Genomic DNA, 23,592 nt, shown 5'->3' on the forward strand with positions numbered 1-23,592 from the left:
TGGTATGAGGGGTTTGCATGCGTGCAGCGCGTGTTCTAGCTGATTATCATAGTTCTGAGTGTGGTCTCCAGTCTGCAAGAGCTAAGCACAATGCACACCCAAGAGTGCCGGGAAAAGGCCTATGCACAAAAGAGTGATGCGCTTCCCCCTGGTGGAACAGGGAGACACGCAGCAAAAAGGCGTGGGGACAGGACTGGTGCCGGCCCAATGTCTACCATCGCCCTGTGCATGGTGTTCTGGGCACCCTAATACTACAAACAAATACCAGAATGTAAAGATGCAACGTGGTTTTTGAATAGATGCTGGCGCCATGCCTCTGTCACCCACTGTCATGTAGAGTGGCAGCAAAACAAAAGAGGTGATGTCTGGAAGGTTTAGAATTAATCTGAACCTCTGCCATTTCTCTGGGCAACCCAGACTATTGTTCTTAGCCTGCTAAGCCATTACAGAAGCCCTTCAAGCCATCAGCTCTTTTGTTTTGATATTAAAGGGTCAGTCAATGGGCCTCATTCCGAGTACGGCGCTAACCAATGGCGCTATTAACGCCTTGGTTGACGCCGTACCCGGACCGGCAGCGCCTTGGTGGATGGCGGAATCACCGCCCCATTCCAAGGTTGGCGGGGCGGTAATTCCCCATTCACCAAGGCTCTTCCCCATTCCCAAATGAGCCCCCATAGGGCTCAATGGGAATGGGGAGGATGCAAATAACGGTGACCGTTCATTACGGTCACCGTTATTGGCTTGCAGGCCCCTTTGCGCCCTCGACTTTAACACCTGCTCAAAGCAGGCGTTAAGGGCGAGGGCGCAAAGGGAACTCGGAGTATGGCGGTAAGGGATCACCGCCACCGGTCTCGTTACCGGTGGCCGCTATCCCTTACCGCCATACTCGGAATGAGGCCCAATGACTTTATATTAGTGAGTGACTCACTAATTGAAAGTCATTGACTGACCCTTTACATTGGGGCGCTGCAGATAAAGGGCTCCACCATCTTACACAATGTTTGTTTGTTTGGTTTATTATTTGTTATGTGCACCAGACCCAAGGATATCAGGGCGCAAAGGCAGTACGAAGGTTTTCAGCTACGGTTACATTGCTGTGCAAATCTATGCAAGAGGAGCAAAATATGTACAAGCAAGAGGATTCCGGCTTAGGTTGCGTGCTATGTGGTTGAAAAATAGGGTGCGTCGCTATACAGGAATATACAAGATATACAGAGTATACAGAATAAGAATAGACAGAGACATTCATAGATATGAGTTGCATTGCTTATGAGGTCGAAAGTCCATAATACAAATGCTGTGCAAGCAGAGAGCAGAGCGTACTGGCGGGGGTGTATGCCAGTGGGAGTTTAGTGGTCATTTTCCTTGATCCAGTGGATGAGGTTATGCCTGAAGTGTGGGTATGGCTGATCAACTCTAAGGGCAGGGGGAAGAGAGTTCCAATGTTGGGCGGCTTTAACCGGGAAGCTGCTTCCACTGGTTTTGGAGCGTTTGAATCTCGGGACAGTCAAGAGGGTAGCATTGGCAGTTCTAGTAGGGCGGTTGGAGGACTGTTTTTTGAATCTGTCTATAAGGTATTGGGGGGCAGCGTTATTGAGAAATTTGTGTGTGAGTGAGGCTACTTTTAGAGAGATGTTATCTTAAGTGGTGACCCAGTTGTTGGATCTCCTAATATCAGAGATATGAGCTTTTTTGGGAATGTTCAGTGCTGCTCTAAGAGCGTTATTTTGTAGGATCTGGATTTGTTAATGATGTAGGTGCTACAATAATCAAATGTTGACAAAATGGAGGCTATTGCCAGGGTAGTGCAACTATTGTCGGAAATTAAGGGTTTGGCTGCTCTAATTAGTTTGCATGTGTATTGAATTGTGTTAATGACACAACCATGGAAGCTAGGACTAAAGAGCAATGTTGCACAGTGACGCCTACCCAAGGACGCCCTGTATGTAAAGTGGCATGCAATTTACATAACACTTTATATTGTGTGAGTTGGTGGTGCCCTTTAATCTGCAGTGTTACTGTGCCACCGCACCACTTGATCACCCCTTGAGCCGGCTCTGGGCAGGAGAGATCTGTGGAGCGGGCACAAGGGCAGCGGGTAAGGGACACCCCTGAAAGCGGATAGGAGCAGGCAGACACAAAGAGCAGCCTTGCAGAGGGTGTCCTTGGGTAGGCGGCACACTGCAACATTGCTCTTTAGTCCTAGCTTCCATGGTTGTGTCATTAACACAATTCAGTGGGTACACTCATTGTTGCTTTTTTCAGGCTGGTCTGCATAAAGAGTGTGGTGCTAGATGGGACTGCAATCTCTAGCTGACCATCCAATCTGCCCTAGCCGATGGCGAGTTGTGTTGTCCTTTGAAGATCTGGCATTCATGCAAAGGTGGCCAGCGGCCTAACGACCGGCTAGTAGCTTGCAAATTTACTTTTTTCACTCTGTAAGGATTGGACCAGAAAACGACAATTGAATGTTCCAAGTTCTAATGTTTGCCAAAGAGATGAAAACTCTTGGGTTTCGACACTGTACGTAGTGTCGGCACTTTTTAGCCCTACGTCAAACAGGCTTTCATCAGGATACACAGTGGATACAATGAAAAATCGCAAGTTTAGGGTATTGCTCAAAAGGTGTAAAGTAATTAAAGTATATCATTTAGTTATTCAACACCTGTATTTGTCTCGGGAGGATAGCTCAGGGGCAACATGCTCGCCTTGGAAGCAAGACGACATGGAGCACCAGAGGTTTGATCCCCGTTATAAATAACCTATCATATCATGTAGTGGTCTAATAATTGGAGCCCTTGTGTCCTTCTGCAACGATTAAGAGAAAGGACCCACTGGTGATGGGATGACGCGGGGGCGAGTAGGAAGACTATCTGTAGGGGCATGGTCAGTGGGTTGCATCAGAAAGGGACTGCAATTAATGGGCCTTATTAACAGAGATTGTGTGGGGTCATTATTGCTGCCGAGAACTTTTCTATTTTTGCATCGAAGGACACAAGGCCCCAGGAGGCACAGCAACTGTATCTAAACAAAAGGCTTAGAGTAGGCGACATGGTGGGGGGCTGGGCGGCAGGCTTTTTAACAACGTTCCCTTCTTACGCTGGCTGGGGCCTCTGCATCCCCTTTGGTGGCCTCACTTCTACCTCCAGCTGTCTGCAGGGAGTCCGTCCTGTTAGACCAGTCACGTCCTCTTATTCCACGTCATGTTGGTTTCTTGTGTAGCATTGTGAGGCGCCTCTAAGCGCTGAGGTTGAAGAGGAGTATGGGATGTACAGGGATAAAATGAGTAGCAGAAAGGAGACGAACAATGTTATGTTGGTTGCTTGTACAGTGCTTTACAACACTTTAATCCTGCTTCAAAGCGCTGATGATTAACGGGAAAGGGAAAAAGAGGAGGGGTGGGCGAGGGAAAGACCACTGAGCACGCTACCCAGGTGGAGGTGGGTTTCTTTATGTATGTTCCCTGTAGACAATGCACCTATACGTGTCCCTTGGAGGTGCCCATTATGACTTGGCCCTCTTAAACCTTTACCCAGCTCCTCTCTGAATAATCTACATATGTGCCAGCCTTTGCCAGCTCTCTGTGCTGCAGCTGGAGCTGTCGGTAGCCTCATTACATGGGGGAATAGCTCTGTTTTCCGGGCAGCACGCTCTTACTATGGAGCCAGTGCTTAATTTGTGGGGGGATTGCCAGGGCTCAGACCTGGCACTTATTTCTGAGCCCTGGTACTTATTTATTTCTGATCGCAGCTTGATTGTGTGGTGGCGTTCTGGCTAATTTATTAATTTAATTGTAAGTCAGTCGCAGTGACATAACAATCAACAACAGTGCGCACTGGCCATGGTCTCTGCATCCCGGGCTAACCCAGTCACAATCCCGATGACCCGGGTTAGTAGAGCAGGGCAATTTATCCAGTTTCATGAACAGCAATGAGTTGGAAGGTGACGATGCTGGGCACCGATGCTGGCCATGCCAGGCCTGCATATTGCTCCACTCAGCCCGCATGATATTGCTGCAAATCCGACGTACACCAGCCAGCAGCCCCAACACAGCGGCAAAGTCAGTAAAAAGGCCAATATCGAAGAGGAGTGCCTGCCATGACAAGAAGATCTTGCTGCATCGTCTGACAGGCAAATATCAGTTCAGTAATGCTTGCATTTGTCCATAAGGGGGGAAGCATGTTTGCCCCTTTCTCTGTGGATAGATGGAGAATATGTTCCACTTGCCTCCGATCAGATCCGAGTGAAATGTTAATGATGGCGTGTTTTAAAGAAACACTTAAACTTTTATTTTATTTCAAGACACAAATAATAGGTTATATCCATTGGTATTTGTAAATAGCACAGTGCACCAATTCACCCGCTATGACCCAGTGGGAGTTGCAGCTTTAACCAGTGTACGAAAAGAAGTAGTGTAACTATGTTCCCTGCCGGTCTGCCCCGCTCCCCACATACCCCATCACCCCCCCCTCCTCTGCACAATCCAAACCCCCAAACACAAACAGACACACCTGCTGTTTAAGGGAATGTTCAGTGCAGTGCACTGAAGTTCAAACTTCTTGCTACACTTTTATTTTAAAATTAAACCATTCCAGAACGGTTTCTTTTTAAAATAAAAATATAGGAGCACTGCTTCCGATCGCTCCCTCCCACTTCGACCTCTGGCTTTAACCCCAAATGTGTTGACAGTGTATGGAGAAACCGTGGGTGGTGTTAACAGAGGGCTGCCGGCCCGATGTGCCACAGGCATGCTAGAAAATGTTTAGACCCTGCAATATTTTTCTTACAAACTGCAGGGAGTGCTGTGCTGGGCCAGCGAGATTCCTGCACTACTAGTGGGAATGCACAGCTTAGGGTTAGGGAAGTGTGTGGCGTCGCACACCTGGGAGGGAGTATGCGCATGCGTGTCTGTGTGTGTGGGGCCAAGGGAGTGTTGTATACTACTTTGGGGAGGGTGAGTGGGTGTGCTCTGATTTGAAGATTTCCGGAAGTGCTGTGGCCCAAATAAAAGTTAAATGAAAGGACACGAGATTAGACAGGGGAGTCTGGGGAGAATCACAGTGCACAATGGGATCTGTTCTTTTACACTCCCTTCTGCTGCACCCAGTGCATTACAAACCCTAATGGGTAATTATTATAATTATAATTATTTGTTTATAACGCACTTAATTCCGGGACGGATCCTAAGCACGAGACTGGGATTCACACCTGTGTTGCTATGCGTGGTCTTGTTTGCAAGACAGACATGTTGCCCCTGAGCTATCCTCCCTGGATGTGGAATGAATCAACTTCCAGGGCACCAGTGGTCCAAGGATGAATATCGGTTTCTAAACCATCAATCAGCCCCACACCTCTACTACACCAGAAAGATTCCAAACAGATGGGAAACACAAATGAGCTTATGGCCCTTGGAACGTGCATATGGTGATGGATGGGATTACACCAGAGTAATTCGGAGTCCAAATAACCAGACAGACTCTTAAAGATGGCAAGCTACTGTTTTATGAACAATTATCTAAAACAGGGAGGTTACAATGGACATCAACGGACGTACGCTCCGTCTCTCAATGATCTCCACGCAAAATACAATTCTTATGCTCAAATATGCATCAGAGTGACATCATACTACGTGGCAATAGTCCAAAACCTATCAAGAGTCAGGATTGGTTAAGGTAAACATCTAGATATACACTTCTATAGGAGGTAGGATTGTTATTGGCTGTCCGATTTCAGGTCGACAACTTATGCCTACCCCTTAAAACATGTCATTTCAGAAACATTAGATACACAGTTTCGCATTGGTTTTACAAACTACAAGGTCCTTTGTTATTTGGATTTATGCAATTGGTTGGCACGCATGAGCCATGTCTGGAACATTTGATTCATTTAACAGCACGCAAGCCCAGACCCAGCTGCAGGGAGATAGGCCATGAAGCTATCTCACCACCCAATTAGCCTTGCATTTCTCACCACCCCCATCCAGCACTATCTGAAATGTCATCAGGCCTAGTATGATTGTCGCTTGTTTTGTTCCTCTCCCTCCTTTCTCCTCCTCAATCCCTCACCTCTTGTAATACTCCAGCTCTACCAGAAAAGTCATCAGGCCTAGTACAGTAGACGCCTGTCTGTTTCCCATTTCTTGTCTATCGGTGTCGTAGCTCTTGCACTATCTGAAATGTCGCTAGGCCGAGTACGATAGTTAATTTCACATTCTTGTTGTTCATGGCCTGTAAGAATGTCACTGTTTTCTTTCCCCTTGTTCCCGCCCTTGCCTTTAAGCGCTTTGAAACACATTGTGTATAGTCGCTACATAAATAAACTATCATATCATATCATGCCTTCTGCCATGAAAGTGTCTTTGGGCATCATTACGACCCAGGCGGTAAGGGGTTAACGGCAGCGTTAACAGCGCCGACCCTTACCGCCTGAGTACGAGGACCCTTAGCGCCATGGCGCTTTTAACACCTGCTTTTAGCAGGTGTTAAAATCCATGGCGCTAAGGGACCATTGAGTTAATTACGCCACCGTAATTTACGGTGGCGTAATTAACGCCTTCCCCACTCCCATTATACCCTATGGGGCAAAAATGGGAATGGGGAAGGGTAAATGGGGATTGGGGACTTACCGCCCCGCCAAGGTCGGAATGGGGCGGTAAGTCCGCCAACCACCATGGCGTAAACGTAGTTTACGCCATGGTGGTAAAGTCACGGCCCAGGCGGTAACTTACCGCCTGGGTCGTAATGAGGCCCTTTGTACTTGGCCTTGTAGAGTATTCTCGTCTTTGGGAATGCAGAGGTGTGATGGCACTCGCTATCATGTCTGGAACTCCAACTTCCAACGCTATTTCCATCCTTGGATCATGTGACAGGAGACCACAATCTGGTCCATTTTACAGCTTTCAAATGTTTTAAATGAATTAAAACTTGGCATCCTGTGTGTTCCTTCTTGCACCTTAACGTTAGATGGTTCATCCTCTGCACACCCATTCTTCTTTAGAGTAGATAACTGACCTCAATTTCTAGGATCTTGACTTCGGGCTAGGCAGCTTTGCCACGCAGCTCCATGAGCCTGCTATTCTGCTGCGACACAACTTTCCATTCTCCCTTCATGGTTTCTGGCTTACTTATTTCATGATGCCAATGTCCAGTTTCCATACAATGGCGGCTTTGCCTGCTTTCTATTTACTACTAATAGCTAGCCTATACGATGACTTGGTATACCTTGCGTTTCAGCGTCTACATATTATTTTGAACGTCTGTTTTCTGCAACATTTTGTCCAGGTGTAATCTTCTTTTACACTTAAAAAAAGTTCACTCGATTCTTTACTTCATCATCAGTTTCTTTACGATCCATACATTGTCTTCGGCCAATATCTCGAGACGTCGTGCACACTTTCTTATGATGTCATCAGTTCATTTTCTTTGTCCTTTCTCATATTCCTTCAGGGAGTTCCTCCTGTAGGTTGTCATCACTTCAGGGGTACATTTCGATAGGGTTGTCTCAATGGGTATTTTCTTCCAAATTCTTGCTGCGGTATCTGCACGACAGCTGGTATCAGACACGGCACAATCTCATGTCTCCAATAAAGGGGAGGTAGGGGTGTGGGATCTCTGGCAGATGTATACAGCTACTCCTCTACACAAGCAAATTATAAACTTCATTGTCTAATTTTTGGTAACATGGACGGAACGTCAGGCTTATCTCTGAAAGGTTGTGGATCATTGGTTAGTTGCAACACTGTAAAAATACAATTATTACCGAATTATAAGTCTGATCTAGGTTGTATAAAAATATCTACTTTATTATTATCACAACAGACAGTTCTAGCAACACTTTTAAATACAAACCACCCTGTAAATGAATGCAGAGGACACACAGTTTCAAAGAAGGGAAAGGGATGCACTCTGGATACTGACAGGAGGGTGGTCGGTATAATAAATAATCGCAACAGTTCAAGGGTACTTGGCTTCAGCACAAAGGGAGCAATGGCTCTTAAAATGTCTCTAGGGGCCTTAAGAGAAGGACCAGGGGGACAGAACCAAAATGTACATTGTGCTGTAGGTTTTCTTGGTGCTCGACACGGTCGAATCAGTTCCAGGGTGCTTTGCAGGTTCTGTGACAGAGTTCCAGATGGTAGACGTCTTTGGGTATCAGGCGGCAAACAGTTTGGCGAGCAAAGCTGGATTGACAGCTGAAGGCTAGCCTACACAGCGACTCAGGTTCAGGAATCATTGTCATAGAGCTAGTTGTTAGTTCTGAAGCACTTGTTGAGACGTCCCAGATGTCTTCATGTGAACTGCGGCTTGAGAACGGTCAGTATTGCAGTCAGTTGTAGCTCGAGGAACACGACTGGCTCGAAAATGTCCTTTAAGGTGGTCATAGGTGCTTGTCGAGGCACTTCTCTCAGCTTCTTCAAAGGGCTTGTGTCGTTCTTTAAGACGGATGACCCAATCTGAGGAGAGTGTTGCAAGTAGCTGCCTTGTTCTTGGTTTCAAGTTCAGAGACCTTCTGGAACTTCACAACTAGGAAGCTTGATGCAGAGTTTAGCAGGGCACGTTGTGTGCTGGCTGGGTACGGGTTTTGGAGCTGGTGGTGGCTCCTCTGGTTTCGGTATCTCCCTCTGCTCCCCGGGAGATGTTTAGGGAAGGAATCTTGCTTCCTTCTTTGAAAGTCCTGGACTTCCTTCACTGGTGCAAGAGGTGAGGCAGACTGTTCCTTCAGCCAGGTTCCAATAGTGAGTTCTTCCTTTTGCTTCTGATGAAGCCTTCATATGATCTGCCAAAAGAGGGGTTTGCTCCTCTTTTAAAGCCAAATGGGCCACAGGGATTGGTGTAGGCTAAGCCTACCTTAATGAACCAATCCTGGGTCCCCACCAACAATCTCCTGTATGTGTGAGGTCAGAACCAGAGTGATATGCATATACGGGTCAGCAGTGATCCCTATCTACTTGCAGGTATTGGGGCTTTCGGTTGGCACTTGAACGTTTAAAGGCAAGTGCCAGGTAGAAGGGCCAATGCCACCCTAGACCAGATGAAAAGGGATAAAAGGTAAAGCGGTGAAAACATGTAATACTAAGTACCACCCATCTTCCTGTATGTTGTGGATCAAATGATCTTTCTGGTTAATAGAGCTCTCTGTGGTTCCTGATTAAAGCTGCAGGTCTCCCTTGAAGCTGCGGCGAGACCAGACTCTCTGGCTTCTGCAAATCACATTCCTGTACCTTATGAATGGGGTCCCCCTGTGGGGAGGACTACTGTAAACATGCAGTACCAGACATGACAGTTCACTGTCAATCACTACTGAGTGTGGGAGCTGGCTTCAGATTGACACAGTTGCATTTGAAAGTTTGTTGGGCTTTCCTGTCTCCTTTGTTACCTTCTGCAGCCAAGCCCCATGTGGGCCTGTTTGAAATACACTCAACTAGTATGTTAATTATGTTACTCTCTGCCACCAGCAGCAGGGCACAACAGAACGACAGAGCAGATTCATGGAGCCTTTGTTAGCTAAGCAGACTGGCCATGGCAGGGGGAAGGTTTGGTCCTCCCCCTTCTGGAGATGCATTGTGTACTCCTCCTGTCATATCCCAACTAAATATGACAGGGGAGACGGCAACTGTAGAATGTGTCCACCCAGAGTACACGGGTATATGCGTATGTTGTGCAGTGAGTCACACACGTTTTCTGGAGGTGGTCTACCATCATTCAATTTCATTTAAAAATTTCAGAAAAGTGCATGCAAGTGCGCCCCCAATGTGCAGCTTGTCTAATTCCTGGATTTGGGCCCATTATACACATTATGTCACCCGAGTTCTGTAAATAGCCGGGTCCAGCCAAGCATTAAGTGAGTACAAGTGTGCGAAAGAGGAGGTTTGTCTGCAAGCCCCAGGGAGATTTGGAAAAGTCAACATTGTATCCTACTGCAGAACCCCATAGCCCAGAAAGTGAGGTACTCAGCATTCTGGGCCTCTGCGCAGAGGAAAATTTGCAGGCTCGCCAATCTTGAAGGCACTTCAAGTGGATGGCAAGCAATGACACTCCAATGTGGTCTGCAGACATCTTCAGGTTAAGGAAGGAGAAGACCCCTGTAAACCAGTTGGCATCATTCAGTAAAAGGGATTGTATCTGGGTGCCCTGCAAGTGTTCAGTCATTGATGCCTCTTCAAAGACATTCGATTGTAGAGGTTATGGCCCTCACTCACCCCTCAGTGGGGTTTGGGGCCAAGCCATTTCAGCTAGTTCCATGTTCAGAAGGTTTCTTTTATACATGGGCCAGCTAGCCAATCCCACCCTCCACTTGACAGTAACTTCCCCTGCCACGATGATGCCACACTTCAGGACCTTCCCAAACTACATGACTTCCCTATGATATCACTAATACCAGCCTCAGCCGGGCTGGAATGCTACCGTCACACGTTAACACCGTCATCGACATGGCTAAACAGTTTAGCTGTGAATGCACTTCCTTTCAGGCCTGACCTTCCTGGGCCTTATTACGAGTTTGGCGGTGTGGGAAAAAAAGTGGAGCTAATTCTGTTACCTTGATTTTTCCTGCACAGCCAAATTATACATTTTGGCGGAATTACCACAGTGGAATTACGAGTTTCTGGAGGAATAGTTGAGGATGTTCCTCCCAGCATGATGCTGGAGGTGAATCCTCCACTTTTCCTTCCAAAACCTGGCAGAGTTACCCCTCCTAATGCCACTGGCGGTAATTCTGCCAAGAAATCCCCAAAGGAGTCCGGAAAATGGGGATTTACACCACCTAGCACCACTTGTAATCGTTTGTAAATCCAGAAGCCCAAGTGGTGGTAACTGTAAATCCGTTTGGTGGTATCTCAGAGGATTTACCTCCAAAATATTCCCAAGCTCATAATGAGGCTGATTTGTCTCCTTACTGCAGCGGGGAAGTACCTGCATCCATTCCCACCAACTCCCAGCCCACAGCTTTTCCTTATAGCTCAAGAAGAAACAGTTTTACATCACAAAGATTCCAGTGGGTTTGCCTAGTTTTTCAAATTCCACCACAATTCCCTTAAAACATGTGCCAAACAATATTCCCTTAACTGTAACTTATCAATGTATTAAAAATGCAGTTTCCATTGCACTTAGAATCAGAAATCATGAATGCACCCCTGACTACAGCTGAGGCGCAAATGCTAAAGTATGCAGCATTTCCCAGAAATAGTGCTTTTAGCATCTGCCACATTGCAGTCCTTCCGCATATTAACGTCTGGTGGTATTGAAAGGAAAAACCACGCGTGGTAAACACCACCTACTGACAAGATGAAAAAACACCTTTTAAATCATCCATTTGTTTACTTCCACCAGAGAGGTGAAAGCAAAAATTGTAAAAAAAAAGAAAAAATCCCCTGTTTTTTAACAAATAAAAAGATGCCTGTACAGGAGGCAGCACAAAATCTTCCCTTTTTTAAGAAAGATGTTTATTTTACAATATGGAAATTGAAATAGGGTGAAAAAGTGGACATTTCTCAGTTTCGCTCTTTTCCACCACTTTTACCATGAAATGCATAGAAGGGTCACTAGAGATCCCTATCTACTTGCAAGTGTGTGGGGCTTTCAGTTGGCGCTTGAACGTTCAAAGGCAAGTGCCAGGTAGAAGGGCCAATACCACCCTAGTCCAGATGCAAAGGGGTAAAAGAAAACTAGGAAACCAGGTTGGCAAAACCAACAGTTTTGGTGCACATGGTAGAAGTACCTGAAGATATTATGGCAGTGCCTGGCAAATGCCTATCTAGTGCCTATGCAAGAGCCAACAAGGTTGGCTTTCCCGAGGCTAGTTTTCAGCAGGAAAATAGGGTGAAAATTTGAAATAGGGTGAAAAAGTGGACATTTCTCAGTTTCGCTCTTTTCCACCACTTTTACCATGAAATGCATAGAAGGGTCACTAGAGATCCCTATCTACTTGCAAGTGTGTGGGGCTTTCAGTTGGCGCTTGAACGTTCAAAGGCAAGTGCCAGGTAGAAGGGCCAATACCACCCTAGTCCAGATGCAAAGGGGTAAAAGAAAACTAGGAAACCAGTTTGGCAAAACCAACAGTTTAGGTGCACATGGTAGAAGTACCTGAAGATATTATGGCAGTGCCTGGCAAATGCCTATCTAGTGCCTATACAAGAGCCAACACGGTTGGCTTTCCCGAGGCTAGTTTTCAGCAGGAATTCAGTGCAAAGAAGAGATAACACATATAACTTATAATTGAAGTGACTGAAGGCACACTTGATTTTTATTACACCAGGAGCTGGTTTATGGCTGCAACTAAGCCATTGCTTTTCATAAGACTTCCCAGAAATACATTTGACTCCCTTTAAAGGTACAGCGCTAGCTTAGGGACCCCATGGGTGGGTATGTTGGGCTGGGAACAACAGATAGTGTGAATGGCCATAAACACTAGTGTGGGCATGGATGGTTAATCAGTGGATAGAAATAGCAAACACCCACACGCTGTGTATCCCTCTCCATATCTCTCTCCTACCTTCGCTTCGGGTGTGGGGGCAGTGAGCAAGAGGGAATGGGGGCAATATGCAGGATGAGTGGGGGGCAATGTCAAGCAGGAGTAGAAGGGCTGTGGTATGGAAGGATGGGGTGGAGTGCAATGGTAGAGGTATGTGGTGGCAGTGTGTAAAAGAGGGGTGGACAGCAGTGTGTGTGTGAGATATATATATATATATATATATATATATATATCAGTGGGAGGGATGAGGCAGGGACAGTAGGTATCTGAATGGTGCAGGGCAATGAGGTGAGGGATAGTGTGAATGAAATGGAGGAATGCAAGTTGTAGGGGTGGATGGCCATATGCAGTGGTCCAAGTGGGTGGGAGTAGCGCTCGCTACTTTTTTTTACTAAGTGTTTTACTTACTGTTCTTATACTTTTATTTGAAAAAGAAACCGTTCTGGAATGCTTTAGTTTTAAAATAGAAGTGTAGGGAGCAGTTGAAACTTGCACTTCAGTGCACTGCACTGCACGTTCTCTTAAACAGAAGGCGCATGTGTTTGGGGATTTTGAGTGTGTGTGGGAGGGGGCGTGAGGATGGGGTTTGTGGAGACACGGGGGCAGGCCCGCAGGGAACGTAGTTCCACTACCTCTTTTCGTACACTTCGACCACTGGCTATATGGCTGAGATTTGGGGAAGGATGTGGACAGGGTAAAGGCTAGCCTGAAAGATAGGGTGGTGGTAGGGTATGTGAGAGATGGGGGTTGGGGCAAGCGAATAGTGGAAGAGGGGTGGATAGAAATGGGTATAGGTCGAGGTAGTGCGTAGAAGAGGTGGGTGCAGTGTGTAGCTGTGGAGGATCGCAGTGTGTAAGAGGAGCAGGGGGGTAGTGGGTGGGCTTGGGTCTTGCGCAGGACATGTAATGGGAGGAGGCATACGTAGGAGGGATGAGGGCAGTGTGTAAGATATGGTGACAGAAAGGCTGGGGCAGTGTATCGGAGAGCTGGAAGTGGGCAGTGAGTCGCAGTGGAGGATTGCAGTGTGTAAGAGGAGTAGGAGGATAATGTGGAGATTGGGACTTGAGCTGGGTATGGAGTGCGAGGAGGCAGTGTGTAGGAAGAATGGGGCAGTGTGTAGGAGGAGTAACGGAAAGGGCTGGGGCAGTGCATCAGAGGGCTGGAGGGCAGTGTGTAAGAGAAATGGAGGGCAGTGTAGCGATAGAGTATGGAGTGGGTGGAGGCAGTGTGTAGGAGGGATGGGGCAGTGTGTAGGAGGGCTGGGGCAATGTGTAGGAGAGATGGGACAGTGTGTAGGAGATATGGGGCAGTGTGTAGGAGATATGGGGCAGTGTGTAGGAGAGATGGAACAGTGTGTAGGATGGATGGGGCAGTGTGTAGGAGGGCTGGTGGGCAGTGTCTAGGATGGATGAGACAGTGTATATGAGAGATGAGGCAGCGTGTAGGAGGGCTCGAGGGCTGTGAGTAGGAGTGTTCGATGGCAGTGTGTTGAAGGGATGGGGCAGTGTGGAAGAGGGATGGGGTAGTGTCTATGAGAGATGGGGCATCGTGTAGGAGGGCTGAAGGGCAGTGTGTAGAAGGGATGGGGCAGTGTGTAGGAGGGATGGGGTAGTGTCTATGAGAGATGGGGCATCGTGTAGGAGGGCTGAAGGGCAGTGTGTAGAAGGGATGGGGCAGTGTGTAGGAGGGATGGGGTAGTATCTATGAGAGATGGGGCATCGTGTAGGAGGGCTGCGTGTAGGAGAGATGGGGGCAGTGTATAAGAGGGATTGGGAAGTGTCTAGGAGGGATGGGGCAGTGTGTAGGAGGGCTGAAGGGCAGTGTGTAGGAGGGCTGAAGGGCAGTGTGTAGGAGGGCTGAAGAGCAGTGTGTAGGAGGGATGGGGCAGTGTGTAGGAGAGATGGGGGCAGTGTGTAGGAGGGCTGAAGGGCAGTGTGTAGAAGGGATGGGGCAGTGTGTAGGAGCGCTGAAGGGCTGTGTGTAGGAGGGATTAGGTAGTGTGTAGGAGGGTCGGAGTGCTGTGTGTAGGAGGGATGGGGCTGTGTGTAGGAGAGATGGGGCAGTGTGTAGGAGAGATCTGAGCAGTGTATAGGAGGTCTGGAGGGCAGTGTGTAAGAGAAGTGGAGGATAGTGTGGCGACAGGGTATTCAGTGGTTGGAAGCAGTGTGTAGGGGAGATCGGGCAGTGTGTAGGAAGGATGGGGCAGTGTGTAGGAGGGCTGTGGCAGTGTGTAGGAGGGCTGGGACAGTGTGTAAGAGAAGTGGAGAGCAGTGTGTAAGAGAAGTGGAGGGCAGCGTGTAAGAGGCCTGGACCGTGTGTAGGAGGGCTGGGGCTGTGTGTAGGAGGGCTGGCGGCAGTGTGTGGGAGGGCTGGGGCAGTGTGTAAGAGAAGTGGAGGGCGCACGTGCTAGACTCACGGGTCGATATTCCTTCTGTTCTCCTTAAAGAGCTTTTCCTTTTCCAGTAAAAAACGTCAGCAGTTCCAGTAACGGGATCTTAGCAACCTAACCCACCCTCCCCAGCCGACTCCCACAATCCCACCCCCGTCCATTACCTCGCTCTCCCCCTCCTCGCCAGTGGTTCAGGGTCACACAACCTCAGCAGAGCGGCTCCCATTCTACTTGCGCCTCGTGTAATCTACACGCCGGGATTAAGAGTGACCCTCTGCTTAGAGTGCAACAGCCTTCATAAGCAGCACACAGTACAGCGCCTCAGTTCCTAGATCGCAGCGCTCAGATTTAATGTGTGCTCTAGAGGGCAGTGTCGCCATCTAATGTTCATTCTAGAGTCAGCTCCCCATTTAAATGTGCCCCAATTTAATGGACGCTTAAAGTATAGCGTCATGGGCAAGTGGACATTAGCACTCAGGAGAGAGGCACTGGGCAATCAGTTGTCCAAAACACTGGTGAAATTCTGAAGTAGCTGCCCGCGTTCCAGCAGCATACCAAGTGGAGGAGAGGCGGGGGAGAGTGGGGGGGGAGGGTGTCATGTAGTTCCTTCTCCCATTCCAATGCCGCCATTAAAATGATAGGGGGAAAATGTAAACAAAAAAAATGGCTGCCATGAATCGGTGCAAAGGGACTAAACGTAGGGTTTCATTGTCCCTCGCCGGGTACTAACAGAGCATAGAGCCCTGGTTTAATATATATTCCAGGGCACAGAGCCAGACTTAATGTAGAGTCTACAGCAGGGGTAGACAACCAATTGCTTGGCATATTCTTTTGGGCTGTAACCCCCAAGTGCTACCACCATTAAATATACTGGCTAGGGGGTCACAAGAGTGGTGGGTAAAACATCTGGAGTGCCACAGATGGCCAAACCCTAGACTAGAGCATCACATCTGGGTTTAGAGTACATTCTAAAGCAACCTAACATGGTTTAGTATCTCTTCCACACATCCGTGTAGCATTTCAGTGTAGATACAAGAATGCCAGAGCCCGGGTAAACACACATAGGCAAGAGCAGCTCCTCGAGTTTAGGAAAGAGTAGAGAGCACAATTAAGCACATGTGAAGTACAGTGTCTCTGTGTAATGTACATCTAGAGCGATCTGCCCCCCCCCCCGACACCCTATTCAACTTAACTATACATTCCAAAGTGTATTGCCCTTGCATGATACACTGCAGTGCCCCTGTGCTTGTGTGTCCTAGAGTGAAGAGGCCCTGTGCATTGAACGGTACCCACTGCAATGCCCCTGTGTGCACCCCCCAGCACCCACAAAGCCCCTTTCTCTAAGGTGCAGCCCCAGGACATGCTATATACTCATACTCAAAGCCTCAGCAAAACCTCACTCAAAAGCCTTTATCTTTACCACGCACCCACACGTATTAGGGGACAATATTCTAAAATATTAGAGGAGGTGTATTCCGGAGGCCAACGCGCTCCACCCTCCTAAGAGCTTGTTCATGAATGTCATGATGAAACTTGGAAAAAGAGTGAAACACTCTCCACTTTATCCCCTTTGTGCATTTTTAATGTGTATGTCCAGGTGCAGTCTCCTACATGTTGATATACTTACAAGATCAATGCTCTGACGTGTGGCTGCATTCCTTGTTTTTGCATATAGATATGATAGGTTATTAGCGCGCACCCGGGGATCGAACCTCTGTTTCTCCGTGTCATCTTGCTTCCAAGGCTGGCACGTTGCCCCTGAGCTATTCTCCCGAGACAATAGCGTTTTGCATAGCGTTTTGCATAGCGTTTTGCATAGCGTTTTGCATAGCATGCGCATGGCTGCGAAGCAACAGAGCACTGTACAACAAGGTGATTTAATAATGGCGTACACTGCTATGGATAGATATTGAAGGGTACAGCTAGAAGTCTGTGGCGAGAGAGGACACGGAGGGTTAACAGTGTTACTTTGGGAAAGGTGGACACCAGTCTAAGAGTTTCCGCAGACTATAGGCCATGAGATGTTATTTAAAGAGATGCGTCTTAAGAACCTTGTCTGGATTGCAGGAGAGAGGGGTCCAGTCTTCTGTCGGGTGATACATTGTACCATATTCTGGGTGCGTATTGTGGCAAGGCTTGTTATCTGGCCTTTCCCAACTTGCAGTTCTTGGTTTGCCTTCTGGCAATGTCAAAGCTTGTGGTGTCGCGTTATCCTCCAAAGATGGAATGCTTACCTCCAAGTAGATGAGATGTTATTTAAAGAGATGCGTCTTAAGAACCTTGTCTGGATTGCAGGAGAGAGGGGTCCAGTCTTCTGTCGGGTGATACATTGTACCATATTCTGGGTGCGTATTGGGGCAAGGCTTGTTATCTGGCCTTTCCCAACTTGCAGTTCTTGGTTTGCCTTCTGGCAATGTCAAAGCTTGTGGTGTCGCGTTATCCTCCAAAGATGGAACGCTTACCTCCAAGTAATGTCACAAATACACCTAAAAAGGCATTTATTTGTTGCTTGTATGCCCTTGTCAATGAATAAACACAGGCTCAACATTGATAGTAGGGCAGAGGTCAACCTGCGGCTGACCTAATGCCATGATCCCTTACACTGACTATATTATGCTTGCTAGAGCTGATAGGAGTAGTAGTCCAAAGCATCTACAGAATTAAAGGTTGATTTAGGGGAACAGAGAACACACCCACATCTGACCTATCCGCTCCAGAGAGAAATGGCAATGAAATCCAAGATGGCGGCCTGAACTTCTGTCACCTCCCCTCCCTGGACCATGTGAATAATGATCAGAGACTGAGCATGCTGGGGAGTGAGGTGGCTCCAAGGACTAGTTACCAAGGAGACGAGTGAGATCAGCTAATGGGAACCCCCCACCATTGGGGTGATGTCATGAGAAGCAGCAGAGAGCAGGAGTAGGTGACACTGAGGCCTTAGCTGCTGAAGCCTGGAGGAGAGATGTGGGCAGGATGCGCCTCGATTTTGGTTGTGCCGGACACAGGGGAAGACTGTACCAGACAATCCATGCAGTTGGGGGAGAAGTTGATTCCTGGAGCTTACGGCTGGAGAAGAGCAGAGAATCCACAAGAGTCCAGCACCTAAAATGTATGGAACATTCTAGAAGCCACCAAGGGAGCCGTGGGAGGCCCAGCAGGAGGTGGACATATATGACTGATATCTGGAGAACAGAGTGGTGAGCAGTTAAAAGACACGGAAGCTACTTTAATTGGAAGGCCATAGAGAATCCTGAGCCTGAACGAAAGAAATACAAAGGCGAGGCCAAAGGCAAGGGAGTCCGCTGTGGTGCTCGTGCCCAAGTGGGGCGTGTAACAAATTGGAATCACAGCGTCCATTAAGGAGTGTAAGAATGAGAGCTCAGGCACTTCAATCTGAGAATATTAGACCAAGTGTCAAGGTGTGTAAAAGTAGGAGAGCCCAAACAATGACTTCTGAAAATTATAGTTTAAGTGCCAAATTGTCCAAAAAGGAATATGGGAGGAGGAGTCCTAATGCTGTATTGAGGGAAACATAGTCCTAGCATCCCATAAAGACTCTGAAAGAAGAACATATGAGATGCTGAACTCTGGGAATTGTAGTCCAAGTTCCAAAATTTCCAAAACGATTCTGAGAAGAGGAATTCGGATGCAGCATTGAGGGAAGCATAGTCCTAGTTCAGAAAGCCAGGTCTCAGCTCTGCCTTCTGTGGAAAGTCGATCCCTTCCTGCCTCCGGACAGCTTTAGATCCACCATTCAAGCAGTGGTCCTGTCCCACATGTATGGGGGCAATGCCCTCCGCGAAGACTTCCCTCTTGCCCTCCCTTGTGCCCCTGTGAAGTGCCCTACACACGCCGGCACGCCTCATCAATGGTCTACGTAAATATGACCACATCACCCCGGCCCTTATCGACCTTCACTGGCTCCCCCTACCTGCACAAATCACCTTCAAGTCTTGCTGCATCATCTATAAGGCAGTCACCCTCAAGTCACCCAGCTACCTCGCAGGGAAACTCAGCATCTCCGGCAGACAGTGCACCAACAGAAGCCAGGACGCAGGCAGACTTGAAATCTGCCACTGCAAAAATGATAGGAGCAGAAAACAAGCCTTCTCTGCCTAAGACCCAAGACTATAAAACCTCCTCCCCATCAGCATCAGACTTTCCCCACACCCCTACAATTCAGAAAAGAACTCAATACCCACATCTTCAAGGAATCCCTCCTCCTCAAAACCTGTTTCATCATGTCTCCACCTCTCCACCTGACTCGCTAGATGCCACCTGCCCCTCTTCTTCCCATCACCTGTACAACTGTACCCCTCTGTATCCTACTCCCCGTTGTATATCTGTTCTGTAGCCACGCCTGTTAAACGTTCTGTTGTGTATCTGTATTGTTGTACACCTCTGTAAAGCACTCCATTGCTTCTCGAAGCCAGGTCCGTGCTCAATAAATACCATAATAAAAATAATAAAAAGTGTCCCATAAAGACTGTGAAAGGAGGACATCTCAGGCAGTGAATTCTGGGAATTGTAGTCTAAGAACCAAAGTGTTGACGTAAGGAGGAGTTGGGTCTGTGTGACAATGCTTCTCTTAACCCATTTTCCTAAACATGTTACGGGTTGTCACAACAGCGTATCTCCCCTCCACCCATTGATGTTCCATTAGCCCCACTGTATCACCCTGTTCCTGTTTTTCCCTGACCCTTCAGTAACATTGCTCCTTTAATGCCCTTGCCCTCATGCTCCTTCATCCCCATCTACCCTTACTATGACTGCACTGGAGTGGGGGGCACGTTCCTCTTCATTCTCCCTCCTCCCTCTGAACCCCTGCCCCTCTCCTCACTGGCCTCCTGCCCTCAGATTCTCCTCTACTTTTCCATCCTATTGAACTTTCTCTTCTTTCACTGCACTCCTAGCTGCTCTCTCTTTCTTTATTTGGGAGACCCCCATACCCTCCTTCCTCCTCCTCCACCAACGTGTCTACCAGGCCACCAACTCATGAATGGTCTTCCTCCTACCACGCTGAGCCCTTCTCAGCATTTCCACAGACCTCTTTCACTGGTCTTGCTCTTTCCTGGCGGGCAGTCAGGCTTGCGATGTTTAATTTGAGCCTTTTGATGGTGCTTACGTCAAAACTATTTAATTGGAGTACAGATAGGGAGAATATGAGCAGGGGCAAAGCTTGTCCAATGATTGACTGCCAATGGCTGTGCTAATCCCCATGGCCATTCCCACCCAGTTCCTCTCCCACACGCACCCAAAACACCTCCTGATGGGTACTCTACCATCCAACTTTGTACTCGCAGTACCTACCAGTGTTTTTTCAAAGCAGTATTCTGAGAGTTAATTACCTAATTGAATCAGTAAATGTGCTACTGGTGTAATAAAAATGTCTTAACTAGGTCTGCGATCAGCCACTCAGTTTATAAGTACAATGCGGGTCCTTCACTGAAGTCCTGTTGAAAACGAGCATTGGCAAAGCCAACAGTTTTGGCTCATCTATATGTATTAGATATTTGCCAGGCACTGCTATTAGATGGCCAGGTACTTGCTCCATTTTGTACCTGCTACCATCAATAGACAGCGTATCCCACTACAGCAGTGCCCAGCAAATGCCTAGGGAAAATCACAAACTATTGGCATTGCCAATGCTTGTTTACATCATGGCATGGTTAAGGGAAGTGTCTTCACCCTGGTGTTATGATGGCCTGGAAAGTCCCAAATTACAAAGAGGCTCGGGAATCAGCCAAACCAGACTAAATAATGGAAATAGAAGTGCACGGCACAACCCAGCTGTATTATCATCAAAATAAAGCATGGACATCATGAAATAATTGAATTCTTGGAGCTCTGCTCGTTACATAGAAAATAATGGTTTATATATTCAACATTTCTCATATTTGAGTTACCAAAAACGTACAGGGGCCGGGGATTGTTTGTTGATGGTGATTACATCAACATTCTATAGGGGTCACATTTCTAATTGGGTAACGCTTGTCTGATGGCTTCTCGCGAAACCACCTCTAAAAAGGTAATTGACTGGCAAACACCATATTTTCCTAGCTCTGGCCAGGAGCTGTGCCATTCCCAGATCACTAGGATAGGTTACATCTTTTTGGGTTGGTCTTTTGCCCACTGTTCTCAGTGCAGGAATGTGTAGGCCTGCCCTCAACAGCTGGCATGAATGGGCAGAGTAATACTAACATGATGTTCACAGCGCCTCATTCCTTGCCCCCCTTTAGCACTGCAAAAATGGATGTTATTATCCAGCTTGAGGGTACATCATTAATTGGCATTGAAAAGAGTCTGAGCTGGCCCTGCCATAATTCAGCCCTGCGAGTGTAGGTCTTGGAAGCATGCCTTCAATTCATGAGTTATTCTCCTGCCTAAAAGTCGCAGAAATTGACCAAGGATTTTGGTCTTTCATTTTGTCAAATTTGTCCCAAAAATCTCCTATCCATTCTTGCCATCATGAACGGTGTTTGGGCATTTGTATTTTATTCCCCATGTATTTACACCTAACTCGAAAAGATTTCGGCGCTGTACGCATGAAAATTCATGCACACAATTTTTCTACATAAAAACCTAAAGACCAGGCTAAATAAATGACAACCTGTAAGAGGCGGTACACAAGAAGGGCAGGTACTAATTCCACCCAGGGGCAGGTCCCCGAGAGTGGGCTGTTGGTAATACTCGGTGGAGTGGTTGTGTTGCCAATTCTCCTCTAAAACGTAATAACGAGGTGTTGAAGCAGAACCCCAAAGGTGGGTCCTATATGGGGCAAATGTAGAACTAGCTCGGATCCCATGTCTTTGCGCATTACAATATCTCCAACCTTGACACTGCATGGCTGTTTAATTCTACCACCTCCAAATAATCCGAATTTCTAGCATGTCCTTTATACCAGCTATATAATGTGGCCCAACTGGCCTTTCCATGCCACCAGAAGAGTGGCCGTGCATCCACCCCAGTGCTGAGACATAAGCCATTGTCCCCCACAGCCCTGTTAGGCTTTTCACATTTGTTCTTGCTTGATGTCTTGTGTGTGTGGCCTTGAGCGCTCCCATTGCATTTGTGGTCGGTCCACTCATTCCCACGCTCTCGGTTGCCTTGCTCCCAACTTTTCCTGTTAGGGTGTAGCATGTAGGTACTTACGCAGCACTGCGGGTGGGCTGCACTGCAAGGCGGTGCTTCTCACATGCAGGTGGGCGTGTAGAGGGAAAAGAGAAGCTCTCCTACACTGCACAAGTTGGTAGTCATTAAATGGAATTCAAACAATTTCAGGTGCTGGGGAGAAACGCAGTCCTGGCACAAAGATTCTAAAGCGCAAAGAAAAACAGATAAGTGTCCTAACATGTAGGACAGTCCCCTCCCCTGTGCACATTCTCAAGGGCTACAATTAGACAAACTGTTTAGTGGCAAATATTGATTGATTATGAGATCATTTTTCTTCAGAAATGGTAGGAATAAAAACATTTCAGAACGTGTTCAGGGAGAAATTAAGTAACACTTCCTAAGAAACTTCTGAGTCCTTTATTCTATATTTTTCGATGTATTTGGCCACTGAAGGCCAATGTGTCTTAACACGTTTCAGGACTTGAACATTTCTTCTTCAAGAGCAATATATTTAAAAATCATTCAAGTTAACAAAAAATGGCTATCAATCATTAATTAAATAGCTCCTCAATTTTCACAATGTGTTTTTTAAGTTAACATGAAGTTGATTTACCTCATATGTGAAAAAAGGGATCAATTCCCATACAGGTAAGTGCACTTCAGGGGAAATAAAGCCTATGTTCTAAAAAAAAAATAACCAACCTTTTGTGTCGTGTATTGACTTTACGGAATGGTGAGTTGCGAAATTACACTGGAAAGGAACTGGTTTATTTATTTATTTTTATTTATGTATTGTGTTTTTAAATAACGCGCCTAATTCCGTACCTGGGTTCGCTTTCAAATCACGGATCCGGGACTCGAACCTCTGTTTCCCTGGTGGTCTTGCTTCCAATTCCAGCACGTTGCCCCTGTCCTTCCAGAAACTACATGAAAGATATCTTTTACCTGAAACATAACACTCAAGTAGAGTGTAGAAAACCTAAAAGTCAAAAAGAAAGGACTGTGATGCAAACACGGATACCCTCTTAAGAAAGCTATGTAGCGAAAAATTTACAATTATCCTGTATGGGAATCGACCCCTTTTTTTCAAATGTGAGGTAAATCAACTTCTTATTAACTTGAAAACACATTGTTAAAATTGAGACACTAATTAATTATTGATGGCCATTTTTTTGTTCACTTTTAGGGCCTCATCTCGAGTTGGGCTGTAGCCCTTAAATGCGGCGGTAATGGTATTACCGCCGCATTTAAGGGCTGGCCCTATCACGAGTTGGGTGCTAAATGGGCTGTTTTACCTCCAGCTTTTTTGTGGAGGTGAAAATCCCTGTTTTTGGCGGTATTACAGCGGGCTGTATTAGCCCGCAGTATTAGCACTGAAAATGCCCAATTGGATCCAATGGACCCAACCAGGAATGGGGATTTACCGTTAAGGCCCAACCCGTGATCCGGTGGTAACACCTCAGGTCCGGTCGGGGCTAGGGCTATTACAGTCAGCGGTATTACAGCTGGGATACAGCCCAACTCGTGCCGAGGCCCTTAATGTATTACTCCTGAAGAAGGGACGTTGAAGTCCGGAAACGCATTGAGCCTCATTGGCCTCCAGTGGCCAAATACATGGAGAA

The 23,592-nt window shown here is 47.1% G+C and overlaps 1 protein-coding gene across 4 annotated transcripts in view; it reads left to right on the forward strand.

The window, feature by feature from the left end:
* Window positions 1-23,592, forward strand: part of ADGRL1 (adhesion G protein-coupled receptor L1) — a 979,436-nt gene that overhangs the window by 523,102 nt on the left and 432,742 nt on the right. The gene's annotated exons all lie outside the window — the stretch shown is intronic.

The sequence above is a fragment of the Ambystoma mexicanum genome, chromosome 3q (genome assembly GCF_040938575.1).
Source record: "Ambystoma mexicanum isolate Mex_15411 chromosome 3q, UKY_AmexF1_1, whole genome shotgun sequence".
NCBI classification, from domain to species: Eukaryota; Metazoa; Chordata; class Amphibia; order Caudata; family Ambystomatidae; genus Ambystoma; species Ambystoma mexicanum.